The sequence below is a fragment of the Dasypus novemcinctus genome, chromosome 15, assembly GCF_030445035.2.
Source record: "Dasypus novemcinctus isolate mDasNov1 chromosome 15, mDasNov1.1.hap2, whole genome shotgun sequence".
Lineage (NCBI taxonomy): Eukaryota > Metazoa > Chordata > Mammalia > Cingulata > Dasypodidae > Dasypus > Dasypus novemcinctus.
This window is the reverse complement of record NC_080687.1, coordinates 107,416,560-107,439,833: the sequence shown is the minus strand read 5'-3', so window position 1 is coordinate 107,439,833 and position 23,274 is coordinate 107,416,560. Positions and strand designations below refer to the sequence as shown.

Here is a 23,274-nt window from a genome sequence, read left to right as displayed (position 1 = left end):
CCTGGATGCTGGATGCAATCCTCCCATTTTCAGTTGTAATCACTCTAGGCTCCATGGTGTGGTGGTTGTCCTTCTTCACCTCCATCTTAGCTGAGTGTGGTAAGTCCAATAAATCAGATTGTAGGTGCTGGAGTCTGTTGAGGCTCAGGATCTGGCTATCACATTGTCAGTCCAGAGATTCAAATCCCCTAAATATATCTTAAACCCCAACATTAACTGCACCTCCAGCACATTAGCATGAAAGTCTTATGAAGGGAGATCCCATCTGAGTCCAGATTCATCACACATAAGCACCATTTCCAAAGAGGGGCCATCTGCCCTGGTAGTTAACCCCATCGGCCATGACCATAACTCCCATGGGTCTCTTTAGCCCTCAAAGGAACCAATATCTGGGGGTTGTATCTGCTTTATCTGTCTCTCTGACTCTGCTCAGTTGTGCATGAGGGCAAACCTTCTGCCAGCCTCCAGACTCTTTTTTAGAAACTCGTAGCCATATAAACTCATTTCTCCTTTCCATTTCCCCCTTACTTTAGGTCAAACAGCATTTAAAGTCATGGTATTTTATGTAGACATGGATATTCTGCTGATCCGCATTGAACCTTCCGTATAAGGTCATTTTCCAGTTGCATCATCAGTTGGTAGTTGATAGTGGTCCCTCGTTGCCAGGGAGGCTCATCCCCGGGTGTCATGTCCCACGCTGGGGGGAAGGCATTAAATGTACAATTCTATAATCAGCATAATAATATTACAATCTGGAACACTAAAATAATCAACAGGCAACACACATTCCAGATATACAAGAATTCTACCCTCTCACAAATTGCTGCTTTAATTGATATGTGAAGAAATAAAATAGGAAATTTGGTTTTCCTAAGAACTTGAATATTTCTCCACACTCCCACCCCCAGTCCAATTACATGTATTACAGACATATCAGGGACACTTTGACTAATAAAGGACATATTAATGGTATGCAAATTAGTGGAGTATTCAGGATTAAGATCAGCCCAGTGCCATTGGTGTTCAAGCAGCTGGTCTAAATAGAATGACCAGTTTTTTTCAGGGCTGTGGACTATTTCTTGAAGTTTGTTCACTTTCCTTTGTTTGGGCACTCTTTCCTGAGGCCTATAATAATGCAAGCTTTATAATTATCTAATTTGGTCCTGTCCATTTGTTCATTTGGATTCCAATTTGGCTGAATATGTGGATCTGCCTGATTCCCTGGGATATGTACTTGGTTGTCTGGATTATTGTTACTTAATGAATCAATATGGCTTTGGGCTTTTTCCAATGCCATCCTTCTTCCTTCAGAGGGTAACAGTATATTTAGCAGGGACTGCATATCTGTCTAATTAGAATTATGGGTTGCAAAAATTGAGTTAAATAATTTACCATTTGTCAAGGATCTTCCACATAACTGGTGACTCAGTCCTTCTAATTGCACAGATCTGAAGTTGAGAATGGGATGTGGACATAAAGTCTTGGTTTCCCTCAATTGTCCATTCCAACTGGTACTTCTGTTAGTGAAAATTGCCAGCTGAGGAGGATAGCCCCTGACCAAATTAGGCACAGCTCTAATTTGTGAGCCAGGAAGACCATTTCTGGATGCTCTAGAGGTAACTTGGACTTGTCTTCTCCACTCTCTGCCCACCCTCATAAGGAGGAGGAGGGGCCGTTGGAGTTAAGAGTCCAGTGCTTCATCTGAGGGGTTTGAATCAGGAAGAAATTTTATTTTTTTCCTTGGTTACTGACTCAAACATGGCCCTCAGTTAACTAACATTATGCATAAAATATTGATGAAGTTTGGCATTGTTGGCTAAGATCATAAAACATTGAACATAAGGTATTTCATCCCATTTACTGAGATTTTTACAATATAATCAGAACTGTAGAATAGCATATTCAAGAAATCCTTTTGATGAACATTCCTGACTACCCTCTAATTTATATTGTGGCCACACAGTTTTATGCAAAAATATCATTCTCTTTTTAGTGATTGATTTATACCCAAATTGTACCCAAAATTTCAAAATGCAATTTAAAGAATAACTTTCCTCCTTTCCCTCAGAGATCTGTCCATTACACATCCAAAAACCTCTCCTCTTTTTCTGGGAGACCCAAAAATGATCAATTCACAATTCTCCAATTCCAAGACTAAAGGACACCCATGTACCTGCCCAGGTATATGCAAGAGGCTGTTCACCTTTGGGCATGCTAAGGTTCATAGTGTGCCCAAAACGAAGACCAAGAAACCGAGGACTATATAGCCACCTGCACCTTCAGCAGGAGGTTTAAACCCACATCTACAAGACTAAGTTTAACTTACAGAATAATTTGAAGCATTGGATGCTCACCAGATTTGAGGAGGAAATTTCACTCTTTCCCTTGTCAATCTGCTGTTTTCTGAATCAGTGGTAAATAAGGGCTAGGGATACCCAGTCCCAACTCATGTAGACAGTTGGTGTCACTGGCTGCTAAGCCAAGCTTAGTGCATACTCATTGGCCCAGAAAGCCGATGTATCTATCAGGTTGCAATCTCCTCAGGGATCATGGGGTCTTTCCTGGGGTTCCAAATGAAGGGAACCATGAGGATTCTCTGGATCCTTGTCCAGTGCAGAAAGTTAAAGTCCACACCAAGTCTTATCACACAAGGGGAGAAGTTTATTAAAATGGTGGAAGTCAGGAAAGCAAGTTTCAAATCTGCCTCCTGAAACAAAGGAGGCAAGGGTATTTTTCTTAGAATTAGACAAAGTGGTGGGTCAGGGATGCCACTGACTGAATGCACCTGCAAGCTAGACAATTTCCATTAAAAGACAATGATGCACAGCTATAAGCTATGGATTATAGGAGTGAGGTTTCATAGTTAAAGCTAAAATATCATTCATTAGCTTAATCTAAAAACATTAAAGCTGTAATGTAATATGTATCATATGACTGCTTTTGATCTCTTTCCCCATGAGAATTCCCAGCTGTGAGAAGTCTCACTGAACATTTTAAAATTACATTGCATGGGTGTTTATGCAAACCTGTGAGCTAACTTTTAAAAAAAGAATAATATCTTTTAAATGGACAAATTGTGCTGTGCCTGAATTATATCTCAATAAAGTTGTTTACAAAAGTAAAGACACAGAATTTTTTCTCAAATATAGAATATGTCAAGAATTGTCACACTAAGTCATAATTTGACTAATTTTGGGAAAATTAATCACAAGATGTTTCCAGAAATGGATGAATTGTGGCTATAAATGACTTAGTGTATTTATTGCTGCTGTTAATAATAGTTGAGATCAAATTAACAAAAGATATTCCAAGGACGCATCTCAAGAAACCCAAAAATCAAAATCTAGACAGTAACAATTTGTTAAGTGTTTGAAGTAAATACCAAGTGATGTGAATTTTTGAAAATGACTGTTTTTGTTAGAAGGAAATACAGATCTCAGAAAAATAAATGTTTAAAAATAGACATTAAATATTAAACTACCAAAATTAAATAAAATGTAAGAAAAATGTCTACGTATTTGTGAGATATGTATTTCCAAATGTAATATAAGTGTTAAAGATAGTTTTGTGATGTTTATAAGGGCTACATAAAAATCAAGAAGAAATGGAAATGTCAAGAGTGAAAGAATGGAAAATACCATTTCAGGCAAAAACTCACCAAAATAAAACTCGTGGTCTTTTAAAACAAACAAACAAAAAAACAAAAAAAGCACCATGAAGTATAACTATGTGTTACAAGAACCAAGTCTGGGAGAAAGTAAACAATTCTAAAAGTATATGCATTTTTAAAATATATATATTTGGCTCTCTTCTGTATAAATATAAATGCCTATATACAAATATATCTGAATTTCAATATATCTATATTTCAACCTATTATATCTGTATCTATATGTATATTTCTAATTATATCTCTATATAGTATTTTATTTTTCTTGTTGATTTTGTGGTAGTTCTTTGGATATTCTGAATATGGGCATATTGTCAGATATACATATTTCTAAAAGATCACCTACTGTGATCTTTTGATCTTGTGCTTCTTTGTTGACTATTGTTTTGCTATCTTTAGATGTTCACAATATTTAAACTTTTATATGCTTTAATTTATCAAAAATTTCCTATATAGTGCTAGGGACCATGAGTAATCCCCAGAAATGGATCTTTAGAGGTGGGAATTGATTTAGTTGTTTCTTTGGTCTGAAATATGATGTTGTGTTTCTTGTTATAGAGAAATGGGAAGATTGTGATCCATTTTTTATTTTGATGAATGCTCTACTTAAGCCCGATGCCTTGGGGACTGAGTGGTTGCCTCACTTAACTAATAAGGTAATTATTAGAATTGGGATTTGTTATAGTTGCCTTTGACTATGCTGACAGAAAGAGGATAACAATTTCAGGGATTTAAACTCTTAGTCCCATAGCATTCCATAATTCAGATTCCAGAAATGGCACAAACCAGTCAGGAAAATAGTAAACATACTAATCATTTTTGCAGCAAGAAATTAATATATGGATGTGGTTAAAAAGTGTTGGAGGACTAAAAATGGACAAAAATACCAATAGTAGGGAGCAAACACTGAGCACTAGGACTGGAAGATTAAAAATAAAACAATGTAATCATCAGATTTATGGGGAATACTTTGTGTGGAAAACTGCACTGCATTTACAACATACTTCCTCATTATCTGATTCTAGCCTTTCATTGCATTTTATTTTTGAGGTACCCAGGCTGGGGATTGAACTGGGAACCTCCTATGCGGGAAGCCAGCACTCAACAACTGAGTCACATTGCTGCCTGAGTTGGTTTTCTCATTTGTTTCCTTGTTTTGTTTTTTTGTTTGTTTTTAGGAGGCACAAGGAACTGAATCTGGGACCTCCCAGGTGGGAAGCAGTTGCTCAACCACTTGAGCCACATCCATTTCCCTTTCATTTCCTTTAACTCTATAAATTTTGATTAATTTTAACAAGGCAACAAAATTATATTTGACTATAAACTTGCAAATTCTATCAAGTGGACATTCTATTGACTTTCTTCCACAACTCTGGAAGAGGAAAAGTTCCCCACTTTGTACATTCATCTCACTATTATTGATTTATGAATGTATGAATTATTTGGATTTTTCTTTGAACTCATAAAGAGAGGTTCATAAATTTGGAAAGGTGGTTCAAATAGACCTGCATTAGATAAAACTCTGGCTTCTCAAGGGGAAATATGTGCTGTTCGGGAGTAGTGTTGTACTTACATTCCTGCAGGTCTCTTTGAGACCTGTAATCTTACTAGAAAGATCAGGAAAGGGGACAAAGAAATAAAAGAAAACAAAGAAACAGCTATCCAAAAGAACTTTTGTAATTGATGGAAATGTTCTATATTTGGTCTCTTCAATATGATAGATGTTAGGCAAGTTTCATTATTGAGTATATGAAATGTAAAATGTGAATTAATTTATTAATTTTATTTGATTATAGTTCATTTACATTGCTATCACCATTTCCTACCATATTATTCATCAAAGAGTTATTTCTAAACAATATAAAAGAATATTAAAATTCTGAAAAATTTTTTAAAGATAAATTGTCACTCATGGTAATGATTAAAATTATTGCAAATATTGAAACACCTCAGCAGGGTACCAGAGATGGCTAAGGTTAATGGAAACCCAGGTGCTGGTTCTCCTGAGGGCTGCAGAGACACACAGGTTCTATGGTCATGGAAGATGGCTCTGGAGTTCAGGGCCATGTCAGTTGGCCCTACTTTGGAGTTTGTGTGATGGAGTTAGACTCAGATATGACCTTTCTACACATCCCTTTTCTGTTACTTTTACCAGACCTGTGGTTGGCATTTGAGCTGATGTGTATTCAGGAGACCTGAATCTCTGGATTGTCCATGCAATGGCCAGGCCATGGGCTTCAGCAGACTTGCAGGTCCTACCCTCTGGTCTGTTGGGCCTACCCTGGCCAGTTGATGGGGAGGTGAAGAAGGTCAAACAATACACCAGGGAGCCAAGAGTGTCTACAACTGCAAGCAGGAGATTTGCATCCATCATCCTTGTGGAATCTAAGCCCCCCTCTTGATGCAGAGGGGTACTGGATATAACCATCCCAGGGTCCATAGGATGGAGGAATAGAGTATGGATTAGAGTGGACTTACTGGTGTTCTGCTGGGGATTTATTGTGATTAGTAAGGGAAGAAATTGTAGCATTGATGTGGAGAAAGTGGCCATGGTGGCTGTTGATGGTAGGGAGATGGAAGAAGAGATATGGTGGGACATTTTCAGGATTTGGAGTTGTCCTGGGTGGTGCTGCAGGGATGGATGCTGGATGTTGTGTGTCCTGCCATGGCCCACTGGGTGGACTGGGGGAGAGTCCCCACAGTCCATGTGGTGCAGTGGTGCTCCAGAATGTATTCACCAGGTGCAGTGGGTGTGCTGTGATGACAGAAGAGGTTGTTGATGTGGGAGGGGTGGTGTGGTAGGGTGGGGGTTCTATTGGGACCTCATATTTTTTAATGTAACATTTAAAAGAAAATAAAGAAAAAAGGGAAAAATTATTGCAAATATTATAACAATTTATGAAACTGCATGTCTAATTTTAATATCAATTCTAGTGGTATTTAAAATAATTAACAACATTGATAAGTGAGTCCAGAAAATTGAAATGGGGAGGGAAATTGGGGATACAAATTCCCTCACATAACACTGCTTAAAACTGGACATGCTTAAAAGTAGTTAGGATTGAGAAGAGATGGAAATTATATTTAGATTTTCACCCCTGTGTTCTGTTACTGCTTTAATTGTCGTGATCATGGCATATTTGTATAATAAGAAAAATGAAATTTTAAACAATATAGAAAAACTGATCATTATTCTATAATTTATATCCTAAAATTGCTATCTAAATTGCTATTCAGCAAGGTAATATATATAATTGTAGCTGGTTCTAAATTTCTTTTAATTTGTGTTTGGTGTGAAATAGTCGCATATATGGAATTCTAAAAACTAATTTTAGAATAATAACTACCTAGTAATAACTATCTAGAGGTGAATATTTAATCAATATGGACTTTAGAAATATATTTTGTATATAAAATTAATGTACATTTTTACTTATTAATATGCATGATACACAAAAATTATCATAACACAAAGGAAAACTATTTCAGAAAATGTAAAATGAATTTGAAATGTTTAATATGTAAATACCTCATGCAAAATTATAAGGAATAAAAGTTTCCAGAGAGAAAATGGGCAAAGAACCTGGACAGAAAATTTATTAATTAAATCACAAATGAGAAATATTAAAATGAAAAAAAATCCTCCCATTAACTGGGCTGCCTTTTTACCTTCTTTATGAAGTCCTTAGAATCATAGAAATGTTTAAGTTTGAGGAGTTCCTGGTTATTCATGTTTTCTTTTGTTGCTCATGCTTTTGGTGTAAGGTTTAAGAATCCACCACCTACCACCAGGTCTTGATGTTTCCCTACATTTTCTTCTAGGAGCTTATTGTACTTGATTTTATATTTAGGTCTTTGATCCTTTTTGAGTTAATTTTTGTATAAGATGTGAGGTAGGGGTCTTCTGTCTTTTCTTTGGCTATGGATATCCAGTACTCCCAACACCATTTTTTGAATAAACTGTTCTGCCCCAACTGTGAAGACTTGACAGGCTTGTCAAAAATCACTTAGCTGTAGATTTGAGGGTTTGTTTCTGAACCATTAATTCTTTTTTTTTTAATTATTATTATTTTTTATTTATTTATTTATTTTTTAAATTATTTATTTATTATTATTTTTTTTTATTACATTAAAAAAATGAGGTCCCATTCAACCCCACCGCCCCCACCCCCCACTCCCCCCACTCCCCCCACAGCAACACTCTCTCCCATCATCATGAAACATCCATTGCACCTGGTAAGTTCATCTCTGGGCATCACTGCACTCCATAGTCAATGGTCCACATCATAGCCCAGACTCTCTCACGTTCCATCCAGTGGGCCCTAGGGGGATCTACAGTGTCCCGTAATTGTCCGTGAAGCACTATCCAGGACAACTCCACGTCCCGAAAACACCTCCACATCTCATCTCTTCCTCCCATTCCCCAAACCCAGCAGCCCCCATGGCTACCGTTCCCACACCCATTCCACATTTTCTCTGTGGACATTGGATTGGTTGTGTCCATTGCACACCTATGTCAAGTGAGGGCTTAGATTCCACATGGGTACTGGATGCACTCCTCCCGCTTCTAGTTGTAGACACTCTAGGCTCCATGTTGTGGTGGTTGACCTTCTTCAACTCCATGTTAGCTGAGTGGAGTAAGTCCAATAAATCAAAGTGTAGGAGCTGAAGTCTGTTGAGGCTCTGGGCCTGGGTGTCATATTATCAGTCCAGAGATTCAAATCCCCTACATATATCTTAAACCCAGCACCAACTACAATTCCAATAAAGTAGCATGCCAGTCTTGTGAAAAGAGATCCCCTCTGAGTCCAATTCCATCACGCAGAAACACCAGCTCCAAAGAAGGGCCATCTGTCATGGCAGTGAACCCCTTCTGTCATGACCATAGAACCCGTGAGTCTCTTTATCCCTCAAAAGAACCAATACCTGGGGTTGTATCTACCTTATCTGTCTCTTAGACTCTGTTCAGTTTTACATAGGGGTATTCCTTCTGACAACCTCCACACTCTTTTTTAGAGACTCACAGCCTTATAATCTCATTTCTCCTTTCCATTTCCCCCTTACATTAGGTCAAACCGCTTCCCGAAGACATGTTATTATAGGTAGACAGGTATATTCTGCTGTTCCGCATTGAATCTTTAATTCAAGGTCATTTTCTAGTTGCTTCTTCAGCTGGTATGTGGTAGTGATCCCTCGGTGCCAGGGAGGCTTATCCCCAGGTGTCGTGTCCCACGCTGGGGGGAATGCATCGCATCTACACACTGAGTTTGGCTGTGAGAGTGGCTACATTTGAGTAACATGAATGCTGTCAGGAGGAAACCCCCAGGCACAATGCTACTCTAGGCCTTGTTCTTATTGCAGGTGTATAGGCTCAAAAGTGTAGCCATTAGTATCAAGAGCCCACTGTTGGGCCCTCCTTCCTTCCTGGTTCTTGCCGTTGCACCTGGAGGATTGCCACTGCTCTCCCAGGGCCCACAACCGTGACCCCCCGGCCAGGAGCCCAGTACCCCCCAGCTGTTGTTTTTAATTGTTTCCACTATGAGTATATATAGACATTACCATATACCCTGGGCATATGCCCTGTATAACTCCCTGTCAACCATATATATCCTGTCAATAACATCCCATATCAGTATTCCTCCGCTGCCATTGTTGAACCACTCTGTGATCCAAAACTTCTCGTAAAGTGAATCCCAACATAATGTCAGCTTCAGAAGAGTCTTAGATCACCGAAATTCATATATACAATATACAGTATTTCCCCAGATCCACCATAAAACCTTTTCCCTTCCACAGCAATAATCTTTTAACTTATTCATATCATATTTCCTGAAACTGATGTACAGATTCCGAAACTATAGTTTTCAAACAAGGTGACATTTGTGCTTACTATGTGGTCCATACTTTAGGTTGTACAGTTTTCTAAATTTTTTAGTTATCCTATGTTTTGTCTTATGGTTTTCATTATTAGTTTGTCGTCCCCTATATGTTTTTGGTGTAATATTAGCTGTTTTATATTCATCCTCGTGTACTCTCACATAACTCCTCTTTTGTCCCCTTATTTACCTTTGTTCCATCCATTGCACATCCATTTTCCCCTCCCCTTAGGGCCCACAACGCCTGCCAATCTAATGCCCTGGGAGCCGTCCTTTCTCACGAGAGATACAGTTCTCTCTATTTGACGGCATTAGTCTTCCCCAGGATATGGGTCCACCCCACCCAATGGTAGAACCCACCTTGGCAAAATGAGCCTTCAGCTATTCCCTCCAGAGTCTGTCCTGCATCAGACCATACCCCCTGAGTGTCCTAGCCAGGTAACCCTCCTACTTATACTTTGATACATTTTACTCAACATTTGGTTCTCAACGAACTTCTGACACTCTCCCATGTTCGTATGTTGCCCCTCCCTCCCACCTATTTCTTGAACCATATTACCCCTCTTCCCATCCCCAGCCCCCCTCAAACCCAGAAAACCCCACCCGAAGGTAACTCCTTGCCCCCATTTTGTCCCTTCTTTGTGCTCATACTTACCGCCAGCTCATCACAGATTCCACCCCTGCAGACATTAACACACATCCTTCCTCCACCCCCCGATTTCCTGTAAGCCGCTTTTCCAGACTCTAGCTCTCTGAGGCAGTTAACTTATTTCAAATCATTGAGGTCATATAGTATTTGTCCTTCAGTGCCTGGGTTGCTTCACTCAACATAAGATTCTCAAGGTTCATCCATGTTATCACGTGTGATTGTAGTGTATTGGTTCTTACAGCTGAGTAGTATTCCATTGTGTGTATATACCACATTTTATTGATCCACTCATCTGTTGATGGACATTTGGATTGATTCCAACTTTTGGCGATAGTGAACAATGCTGCTATGAACATTGGTGTACATATATTGGTTTGTGTCCTTGTTTTCAGATCTGATGGGTATATACCCAGCAGTGGTATTGCTGGGTCATATGGCAAATCTATGGATAATTTTTTGAGAAACCGCCAAACTGTCCTCCAGAATGGTTGGATCCTTCTGCATTCCCACCAGCAATGGATGAGTGTTCCCCTTTCTTCACATCCTCTCCAGCATTTGTATTCTACTGTTTTTTTCATGGCTGCCAATCTTATGGGAGTAAGATGGTATCTCATTGTAGTTTTGATTTGCATTTCCCTGATAGCTAGGGATTTGGAGCATTTTTTCATGTGCTTTTTAGCCATTTGTATTTCTTCTTTGGAGAAGTGTCTATTTAAATCTTTTTCCCATTTTTTAAATGGGTTGTTTATCTTTTTGTTTTTGAGATCTATGAGTTCTTTATATATGCAAGTTATAAGTCTCTTATCAGATATATGCTTGCCAAATATTTTCTCCCATTGTGTGGGTTCCCTTTTTACTTTCTTGACAAACTCCTTTGAGGTGCAGAAGGCTTTAATTTTGAGGTAGTCCCATTTATCTATTTGTTCTTTTGCTGCTCGTGCTTTTGGTGTGATATTCATGAAGCCATTTCCTATTACAAGGTCCTGTAGATGTTTCCCTACACTGCTTTCTAAGGTCTTTATGGTCTTGGCTGTTTCTGAACCATTAATTCTGTTCCATTAGTCTATGTGTCTATTTTTATGCCATACTATGCTACTTTTACCACTGTAGCTAGGTAATATGATTTAAAGTCTGGAAGTGAGAGTCCTCTAACTTCACTTTTCCTTTTTAAGATGTTTCTGGCTATTTGGGGCCTCTTACCTTTCCAGATAAATTAGGTCATACAATTTCACAATAAAAGAGCAAGCAATCCAATTAAAAGATTTAAATAGACATTTCTCCAAAGAAGGAAATACAAATGGCCAAAAAGCACATGAAATAATGTTCCATATCACTAGCTATTAGGGAGATGCAAATTAAAACAACAATGAGATATCATCTAATACCATATAGAATGGCCATTATTTAAAAAAACAGGCAATAATAAGTGCTGGAGAGGATGTGGAGAAATGGGAACACTCCTTCGCTGTTGGTGGGAGTGAAAAATGGTGCAGCTTCTGTGGAAGACAGTTTGGCAGTTCCTCGGGAAGCTAAATATAGAACTGCCATATGATCCAGCAATTCTTCTAGTAGGAATATATCCAGAAGAACTAAAAAGTATGACACAAACAGACATCTGCACACCAATGTTCATAGCAGCTTTGTTCACAATTGCCAAAAGATGGAAACAACCCAAGTGGCCATCCACCAATGAATGGATAACAAAATGGGGTATGTATGTATGATGGAATACTTTGCTGCATTAAGAAGAAATGAAATTGGGATATATGTGATAAAATGGATGAGTCTTGAAGACATTATACTGAGTGGAGTAAGTCAGACACAAAAGGACAAATATTGTATGGTCTCGTTAATATGAACTAAATACAAATAATAAATACATGGAATTAAAACCTAGAATATAGGTTATAAGGAGATAAGAGGAGGGTTGAGAAGAACTATGAATGCATAATGTATGTAGAAGTTTTAATTAACTTGATTGTAAAAGTGTGGAGATGAATAGAGTTGATAGTAACATATTATAGTAAGTAATAACTGGCTTATGAAAGTGATTGTGACTGAAAAAGGTAGTCTGCAGAAGTAAAAGTCAATAGAAAGAAGGCTAAAGAATAATCTAGGGACTGAATAACACAGTGAACCCAGAGGCGGTTGAGAATTGTGACTAAGAGTACAAATGCAAGAGAGTCCTTCTGTGAGCTAGAGGAGATGTACATCACTATTGCAAGGTGATGGGAATGTGAAGAAACATGGGAAAACTACAATTGGTGTGACCTATAGACTGTGGTTAACAGCAATACTGTAATATTCTTGCATCAATTCCAGGCTGTACTGTGTTGATAATGGAAGTGTATGGAAAAAGTGTGCCAAATGTGTTCTATGGACCATGATTGGTGGTAATAGTCTGATGATATTATCTGATAACCTGTAACAAATATTCCACCAGAGTGTGGAGTTGCATGGGAAATCTAACCAACTGTATGATTGTTTTGCGAGTTCACAATATCTGTGTTGGAGATTTGGACCTGAAGGGTATTGGGAATGAAAGAAAGAGAAAAGGGAGAAGGAAACAAAAAGAAAGAAAGAGCAAGAGAGCTGGGATCACAGGGTCTGCGAGTAATGACTCCTCAGACAACTTTATTTTTTACATGTGGCACTATATATACTCAAACTATCAAGATAATAAGCAGTGTAACTACACATTAACAATACTCATAAATTAAAGAACTTATCTCAGAGTACAAAAATTCAGTACTCCTTTCAAACTACAAAGTGTGTTTGCTCATATTTCTCCCTGCCCTGGACGGTTCTATCCTATTGAGTCAAAAGGCTTAATTGCTGCATTCCTATGTTAAAAGCATAGCCATGGAAATAGCATATCTCTCTTTGAGAGACCACTATGCCTCAGTTTCCAACATTTCCCCCTTTTTGTTTTAGTTGAGGTGACCGTGACTGTCTTAGATTGCCCTTCTTTCAAGAGTCTTACCTGTCATTGACTACTGGCCGAGCTCTTCAACCAGGGGAAGTTATTGAAGTGCTTTTGCTAGCTCCATATTATTCACATGTCCCATGGCTGTTACACTTTGCAATTTTCTTCAAAAGCACTGTCCAGCACAGGTGAAAATCATGAGAACAGAACAAATATGATTAGCCCTATTACTAAAGCTGGCAGGAAATGCTGTGATTTCCACCAATTAACTGGGTTAAATTTTGTAATATGTGAAATCATATCTGGGAAAATATCATTGGCTATATGAATTTGATTTTGATACATTTCTAATATATTTTTTTGTAATTCAATGATTTCCAGAGAGATATTACTTTTATGGCCTAGCAAATGATTCTTAATTTTTCTCCATTCTATATCAGATGAATTATAGGCAAGAGGAGTAATACAAAAGTGGCTTCCATTCCAATCACATTTCAATCCTCTTAACAAGTTTAAACTATACAATTAATCTCCAATATGCAAAACAGCCAATTCTAAATCATTAACCTGATTATTTACCTGTTCATCAATGTGTTCTTGCTTATGCTGCAAATCACTAGCATTTTTATGCCAATCATGTATATATTGTGTTTGTGCTTTCATGTAAAACTTCCATAGCAGTAGGAGCAGCTGTAATGATTCCAATCAGTCCCAAAATGCTTATAATAAGCAGTCCAATAAAGCATCTAGTCTGTTTTAAGAATTCTTGTGCCATATGTAACAATAACTAAATTTCAAGAGATGACTGCCAAATCTGCATCTTTCTCACAGGTATCCAGATGCATTTTCTTCTCCTGGCTATTGCTGTTGTTTCTCCATCCTGCAACACACTTTCTGATATGTCTACAAGGCACCATTTTCATAAAACAGTGAGTCATTCTTAATAGTTATCTTACCAGTTATGAAAACAAATGGATCTTTAACACAGGTTTTAAGATGATATGTTTGATTAAGGGTCAAATAATGTCCTGTCTTATTTATATTTCTCAACCATTCATAAGTAGGGGCACTTCCAAGAAATATTTTCCACAAATTCTTTTGTAGGTTATGACTGTAAGTGTCATTAGCCCAAGGGGCCAGTATCCACTTTTCTTTGTAATGTTAACAGTTCCTGCCACAATAGCATAGGGAGAGGGCACACAGGCCCAAAGTCCATAGGCAGATACAAGCTGCAAGTTCATAGTTCCAGGATTTGTAAAGTTAATGTGATGCATGGCAGCAATTGCCACAGGTCTCAGTGAAGTATTTTAACCTCTGGCTATATTTCCACTTTTCCCCCTTTTTGTTTTAGTCAAATAATTAATACAGTTCAGGTGGTTTTTTGTTGTATTACTCCTTGGAGGGTTTGAATTGTGCATCTGAGGGCTCATTCCTCTCAAGAGCAGAAGGGATCTGATGTGACAGTCATTGGAGTAAGCATGAAGGAAGTTATGGGGGATGTCTATGAGCTGTTGGCAAGTAACGGGCAGCCAGAACTGCTGGGCTAGGCACCACAGGGTTTGGTACTCATGATGTTTGCCTTTTCAGTGGAGCCACCTTGCCTTTTCTCAGGTTCTAGTGGTAGGGCCCTGGATCTTCACAAAGGCATCTGCATTAACAGTCCTAAAAGGGATGTTAGTGGGGTGGGTAGGGACATGACAGACAGTCACCTGTTAATACTAGCAGGTATCTCAGATGTTTTTTCATAATCTGAGGGTGATTTACAGCAGTCCATCATTTCTGTCTTGCTTTTACTATTTGCAGTCCACCCCTGTTTAGGGATGACAGTTTTCAGAGTGACCAGACACTATTGGGTTAAATCTTTCACTTTTAGCAGGACCTCCTATGCTGTACACAGTTGCTTTTTTATATTATACTTTTGGCCTCCTTCCAGAATTGTGATTAAAACCCAAGGGGTACTTGTTTAGAATTTTGCTTTTGCCACACACTCCACCCAAAGCCAATATTGGTGCTTGCCACATCCAATTCATAGGCTAAGTTAATGTTCACAATTTACCTTCCTTTTATTATTATTTAAAGCAGTTTGCTGCAGGTTTTTCTACTTCCGTGAAGGACTTTTCCCAATTAATACATATAATGGTTTTAATATTTGAGCTAAATGAGGGATGAAAGATTTTTAGTATTTTAACAATATTACAAAGTCTAACATTGCACTTTATCAATTACAGCAGAAAGTATAGTTTTATCTTACCCAACCAAACAACATTTAAGAATTTGATAGAGCAGCAGGGACTTTGCAGCCTGTCCCAATTTTTTGCTTAGTTCAGGCTTTTAAGAGAAGATACTATTGTCTCTGATGTTTCTTTTAATTTTGAAAAAAAGGATTACTGGTTAACATAATGTCATCAGTAGTGTTTCATCCACAGATTTTTCCTACACAGCCAGATTATTATCACCATGCCAGGAGAGATGGTTGGGCTATGCACATAGCCCCGAAAAGCACTGCAAAAGTCCATTGTTGAGTTTTCCACAGATAGAGGAATGCAGGCTGACTTGACCTGTCTAAGAAGACACTAAAGAAAGTCTTAGCAAGTTTTAAAATGAAGTGATAGTGACATAGCTGGACATTAACTCCTTTCAATAAACTAGCAGTATTTGGAATTGCTGCATCCTACAGTGTTGTTACTTTAATCTATGATAAGAGGTTTTTTCTTTGACACATACCCTTTTATAAAAATTAAATCCATAATTAACGACATTGTACTTCTGTTTAATATTATGCTGAAATATTGGTAAATTTATACACTCGTAAGCATTCATATGAACCTTTTACTCATATGACTTTAACAGAGGGTTAAAGAAAAAAAACCTGTTAATTTTATAACATTTTTAAACACCTTCCATTTGATTTATATCATATTACATGAACTCAACTATTACTTTAATTTTTCTTTTAAGGTAAAAGAACAAATCTCTTGTAATTTGTTTGGAATAAAAGACTACTTTTCAGGATTTGATTTTGAGAAAGCCTGTTTGAACATTATGTTCCTTTAAAAGAGATAATGATGTGGGCTATGGGTGGGAGGCTCTGTCTCTTCGGAGATAAGCTGTCAGTCCTGACTTATGGGTGTAGGAAGGTAAGAAGCTGCAATTCTGCCCTTGTTAACCATGGCAACAACTCCAGTCCCAGGAGGCAATTTAACAATTTACCAATCAGTCCAGGGAAACTCTGATGGTGGTGATGCCAAAACTTAAGGGAACTTGAACTTGGCCTCAAATGGGAAACATAATATACCCTGTGCATAAATTCAAAATCATCTAATTCTGTATCCAAGTGTGCCTAGTCTCTAGAAATCCAGTTAAGTGATATGGGCTTTGAATGTTCAGAAAGGATGTAAGACTGAATGTGTATTCAAGGTTGCATTTAGATGGAATGTGGCGAAGATGCTAATTCAAGCTCACCAGAAGTGTGGGCGATATATTAATTCAAAACCTATCTATACTCAGGCAAAGACTTAACTAACAAAGAAAGTAGTCTTCTTTGATAAAAGCACCATTTGACTCCCCACCCTGTATAAAAGGAACTTGAAAATCTTGTTCTTGGCTTGGGTTTGAAACAGAAAGCTCCTGAGTCTGGCCAGCAGTCAATAAATCTTTTTTCCTTCTCAAAATCATTCCTGAGTACTGACCTTTCTAAATGCAAATAATTGAACCTCTCTCAACTTCTACAACAATAAGACCCTTTCTTCTTCAAACACTGAGGAAATGATGAGGTTAAAGCACAAGAAGGTATTTTGATAAAACAGACTTTCTTTGTATACTGATTATTCAGGAAACTTTTACCAAAACAGACTAATGACTTGAGAGACTTTGAGAAAGAACAAAATTTTTGACTTTGATACATGCCACTTGATACTAAACCTTTTAAAACTTTATAGATAGACCCATCAAATTTTATTTAAATTTAATCATAAAAATTTCTTTTCCATGAACCTTCTACACCTTCAGTATTCACATAGGTTTTGTCCCACACTCTACTTTTTCCCAATAATCAATCATTTTATTTTAGGACAAAATCATCTCCTGTTTCCTTAACAATAAAAACACATTCCCTATATCCCACATATTAAGTTACCAGGCAAACTTCTTACAACATATAATTGCCATCAACACTAAACAAGCTTGTTATAATAATGAACTTTTCTTCACTTTAAATACTTAGTAGCATGCAATACCAGAAACAGTCCCCTAGAAGCCAGTTGGCGGGGGAGGCTGGCTGCCAACAAGTTTTCCTGTTATAAAATTACCTTTTATTATTAGTATTATCAATTCAGGTTTTGTTTAATAATGACTTTTTGGAATTAGCTATTTAAATGCCTTAATTTAAACAATGCTTCATTAAACTTCTTATAATTATTTATAATTTTAAGACAAATTTTACCTTCAGAGAATACATTCCCTTACTTTTTTTTTAAAGATTTATGTATTTCTCTCCCCTCCCCTCGACCCCAGTTGTCTGTTTTCTGTGTCTGTTTGCTGCATCTTTTCTGCTTCTGTTGTCAGAAGCATGGGAATCTGTTTGTTTTTTTTTTCATTGCTTCTTCTTGCTGTGTCATCTCTCCATGTGTGCGGTGCAATTCCTGGGCAGGCTGTACTTTCTTTTGCACTGGACAGCTCTCCTTATGGAGTGCACTCCTTGTGCAGGGGCTCCCCTACATGGGGGACACCGCTGTGTGGCATGGCACTCCTTGCGTGCATCAGCATTGCATGTGAGCCAGCTCCACATGGGTTAAGGAGGCCTGGGGTTTGAACTGCAGCCCTCCCATATGGTAGGCAGATGCCCTAACCACTGGGCCAGGTCCAACCCCCCACATTCCCTTACTTAAAGTTACCACAATACCTTCTCCAACTTGCCACATGCATTTAATTCCCAAGAGTTAATGAAAATTAGCCATCCTGTTTTAGGACAAAAAACACCTTTTAGAAAAAACATTAAATTTCAGTCAGCATTCCCACAAACTTTTAACCATTTTTAATATTCATTTAAGTTTTACATCCTTCATTTTATCCAGTGAAGAAAAATAAGTTTTTCATTTCAATCTAGGCAAAAACTATTTTTTATGAAAAGACTTATAGTAATTTTGTTAATCAAGACTTACAATTTTTATCATTGTAGAGATCTTATTAACAATTATTTTATTTATTTATTCCACACCCCTCATTGTGCTTGCACTGAGAACTGAACCTGGGACCTCCCATGTGGGAGAGAGGTGCTTAATCACTTGAGCCACCTCGGCTCCCTCTTATTAACATTCAAATTTATGTATTAATATAAGTGCTTATTTAATTTTGGCCATTTGAATAGAGCTCTTTCAAAAAATTATTTATTAATTTATATCACCATCCAGAGGTATTAAAATATACACTGACATTGAACAGACAAACACAATTACTACACATTAACAGAAACATACAGTTCACAATTGACTCATAATTCTTACTTTCTTGGTATAGCTGTTTTTAAGCTCTCCGTTAGATCACATCTTAGATTTTACTTTTTAAGATTTCTTCTGGAATCCATGTTGCCTGTAACATGCAAACTTGTGCTTGGAAACATTTTTATTAATTATCAGCAATCAATTAAGATAAGTTGAGCAGCATAAATGTAGTTAAGCTTTTATTTAGCACTTTTGACAGACCATTAACACACATTTTTGGATTACTACTCTGTAAGACTACACTGAAACTTGAAGTTCAGTAGTAAACTGTTGCTTTAAAACTGAAAATTTCTTTTTAAACCTTGATAAAAATTTTGTACTACTTTTATCTTGGTTAAATAGACCCAATCAGATTTAGCATGGAAACAAAACAGAACACCAATGTTGCAATGTTTTTTTTCCTTTTCCAGTGGCTTAACTCTATTAACCCCCACTAGCCCACAACTACATTTTCAGGTAGACAGCAGGGAGTTTGCAGAGTTGCTGTCAGAATAGTTTCCTTTTCTTAGTTAACACTTTAACAAAGAGTTTTCTTACAAGCCTGATTTCAGTAACAAGGACTTTAGTATTTTTACCTGTTTTAAATCTTTCAATAGTTTAAAAGTTATTGGCTCAGGATGAAACTCGACACCCCTTGCAGATTATTTGTATCTGGTGGTATCGCATGTAATGTTACAGGGAAAGCAGATAGTAATTGTTTAACATAAGGCAAAGCATTGGCAACACCTGAAAACATTTCTAACTTAGGCTTAGTAACAGAAGGCAATTTAGTAGGTGCAGAGGATTGTACTGGGGATACACAGAAGATATTTCACTAGGACACTTCACTGAGCTTTTGTTGATGAAAGGGTTAACATTTAGGATGAGGGAAAAAACCTGATGGTTCCCCATTCACCTCAAACTCCTGTTCTTGTTCCAATTTACTTTCTTTCATTTCAAATTTACTTCTGGGCTTAGAAAATATAGTAATTTCATCTTTCTCTCCTTCAGAATGTAAAGGATCTAAAGCTGCTGCTATCTGGTGGCATAAGGCCCATACTGATAATGGAATGAATTCCCTTCTTTTTTATATGCTCTTTGTAAAGCTTTCATTACACATTTCCACTGTCTCAAATATAAAACAGTACACCCCTGAGGCTGAGGACAGCAACAATGCTTTTGTATTAAAGCAAACAATTCTAGTAATTCATAATTTTTTACCGGTACCCCATTAACTTTCAGTAAAGTTTTTAACACTTGCAAATATGCTTCCACACATCCCATTTGATTACCCATTACCCTGATGACTTCATGGAAGTGTTACTTACTTAATCTTGAAGACTTGAGTCACTGCTTTGGGCATCTCACTTGACACTCGACGAGGTCTTTTCTGTGGTTCCTAATACTGATTTGGAAGACTCACTTCTTCGGGCCCCATATTGGGGGCCAGATGTTGGAGATTTGGACCCGAAGGGTATCAGGAATGAAAGAAAGAGAAAAGGGAGAATGAAACAAAGAGAAAGAAAGAACAAGAGAGCTGGGATCAGGGGGTCTGCAAGTAATGACTCCTCAGACAACTTTATTTTTTACATTTGGCACTATATATACTCAAACTATCAAGATAACAAGCAGTGTAACTACACATTAACAATACTCATAAATTAAAGAACTTAGAGTACAAAGATTCAAACTACAAAGTATTCCTTTCAAACTACAAAGTGTGTTTGCGCGTATTTCTCCCTGCCCTGTACAGCTGTATCCTGTTGACTCAAAAGGCTTACTTGCTGCATTCCTATGTTAAAAGTGTAGCCATGGAAACAGCAGGTCTCTCTTTGTGAGACCACTATGCCTCAGTTTCCAACAATCTGTAACAAAAATACATTTAAAAAAATAGTATGGGTTGGGGGAAAAATACACCAAATATAAGAAAAGGACTATAGTTGGTAGTAATATTTTGATGATGCTCTTGCATAGCTTGTAACAAATGATTCACACCAATGCAAAAGGTTGGTGGAGGGGTGATGTATGAGACCCCTGTGTGATGTTATGTATGTTTGTTTTGTAAGTTCACAATCTTTACTATACACTTATTGTTTATGTGTGTTCATGCATGAATGATACACATACAAAAATGAAAAATAAATTTAATAATAATGTGATAATATAACACTAATATCCTTGTATAAACAGAAATTTCATTTAAAAATGATACTTTAAAGTTGGTTCAAAGGCAGTGAGAATTCTCTCATACTCTCCTGGGTAGTAGTAGAAATTGTGATGTTCTAGGACTTACACATTTTAGTATATAACAAACAATTTCAAGAACCATATTTTTTGGCATGGAGGTTGTATTTCCAAGTATTGATTCAAAAATAATCATAAATATAAATATAAATATAAAACAAAATTTCATGTATTAAAAAATGAATTGGAATACTTTTTTATAAGCACAATATCCTATAGGCATCTTACTTTGTAAGAAAAGGTGAAGGGGTATATACATTTTTAAATGTCCTTAGACTACAGTATCATCCAATGAAACTACACTGGTTTTCAAAAAATTGTACTCATATATAATGTTGCTTATACACAATTAAAATATAGGTTAACCTAGTTAAATTATTTATTTGTATTTTAGTATTTTAGATTAAATTGCTCATATTATTATTAAATAAATAAATGAAAATCTATTTAAAAGAAGTTTACTAGAAAAATTAATGCAATTTTTGGAAGGAAGATATCTGAACAGATGCAGTAAGAAGTAGAAGGATAGATTTGTTTTGTTTTCCAAATAATCCAAAGTGTCAATGGCAATGTCAGTATTTTTGAGGAGGTAAAAAGCCCCTTTAAAAGTACAAAACACATTTTAATTATATTTACAATTGATATTTCAGTAAAGAACTTCTGCTTCAATATGGTTTATAATGTCTTACTATCATAAAAACAGGTAGCCACTGCATGACCTGAAATCTAAACTCATGGAAATACTCACTTGAAGGAAATTTATAGAAGATTAAACTGTTCTAAACTAGATCAGAACTAAATTTATCCTGAAGTGTAGGCACTCACCTCTACACAAGGAAAGTGGCTATATTGTGTGTTAGATCAGTTAAATCATCAGTCCAGGTGTTTACTTTACCTTAGAGTAGCTGTGCTTTACTATGGATAATTATACACACACACACACACACACACACAGCTTTATTTTACCCAGAGTGTTACAAAACAAAGATTTGAAAGAATGAAGATGTAACTGAGCAGACACCTGGAGACAGGGCATTCCTACCAGAGGGAGCATCAATGGCAAAGTGTGCCTGAGGAACAAGAGCAGAGAACACTGGGCCCTGTAGGAAGTGATAAGCGGGGGAGTTCCCAATGGAGAAGAAACTGAGTAACTGTCATTGGAGAGCACTGGAGGACACTGGGAGGACTTTTGGGTGTCAGTGCTGATCCCACAAGGAACTTGAGCTTCTGGACTGAGGATAAACTGAAGTCAAGCAAGGGAGGAATCAAGTTTACCAGCTCAGGAACTGTAGCAAAATCTAAATGGCAGGTGATGAGGTGTGTCCTGGCTTGATAACAGTATAATGTATTTATAAGTGGTCAATTCCCAGATATATCATTAACTGGGATGCAGAAAGTCCTGGTAGAAAACTGAGTGTAAGACCAATAGTGTCTAAAACAGTGAGTTATTTAAAACTATTAATTAATGAAAACAAACATCACATGTAGCCAAAGAGAAATGTGAAATTTCTGAGATTTTGGAAAAATCTTCTCACCTGAGGTCTCCTTAATAATGATCAGAAATATAATGAATTTCTAAGTCAATGGCATTAAAGTGGGAAAGTCAGGGAAAGAGGAATGAAAGGAAAGCATTGTGATACATGAGTAACAGCAAATTAGGTCAATTCCATCTACTGTAACAAGATCTCACAGCTGTGTGTGACACTGGGACATGTAGAGTCAACAGACATCATAGTCACACCAAGGCCACCAAAAAGAAAATAGAAGCAATGTGAGTATTTCTGGAGGAAATAGGATAATGGAGTGGGAGTTAAAATAAAATAACAATTCACAGTGAAAGTAGCCTATACATAAGTGGGGAAAAAAATTGATTCTTAAAATTTAGAAGAAAAAAACCAAGGACAGGAAATGAAGAAAGAAATAAACAAGAGGAAGAGAAGAAAGAAACAATAAAGGTCAGGAGAGAAGGAAGGGGGAAGGTAATAAGGGATGAATAACAGAAGAAAGGAAACCATAAAGAAGAAAAGAAAGGCATGTACAGAAACTTGTGCTATGATACTATTTTAGGTAAAGGAGAACTAGATGGATTAATATATGGAAAGAAGAGACTCATTCAGGAATATTTCAGGATGTTATTCCATGTTTCTTGACAACAAAATAAACCATTCCTGAGGAGATGCTCTTTTGAATCTGGATTTTAATGAGAATGTTGTGATCATTGTGATCACCATCTTTGGGCAATTTTAATACCTGAGGGAACAGAAATCACAATCTGACCACTCTTAGGATGACTCTGCTCTGAAATCCAAAAGTAAATATGTAAATATCATGAAACAACAGGATACTTAAAAACAAGTTATACATATTTATGCTTCCTCATTTTAACTTCTCACCCTAAAACTAAAATATGCATCAAAAAAGTAAAAATATTA

General features: G+C 37.0%; 1 long non-coding RNA gene across 1 annotated transcript in view; it reads left to right on the top strand.

Annotated features, from left to right (window-relative positions):
* LOC139436558 (uncharacterized) overlaps positions 1–23,274 on the top strand; it is a 166,346-nt gene that overhangs the window by 47,987 nt on the left and 95,085 nt on the right. The window contains exon 2 of the long non-coding RNA XR_011645894.1: positions 13,953–14,050. This is a non-coding gene — a long non-coding RNA (uncharacterized lncRNA). The remainder of the gene's footprint in view (positions 1–13,952; positions 14,051–23,274) is intronic.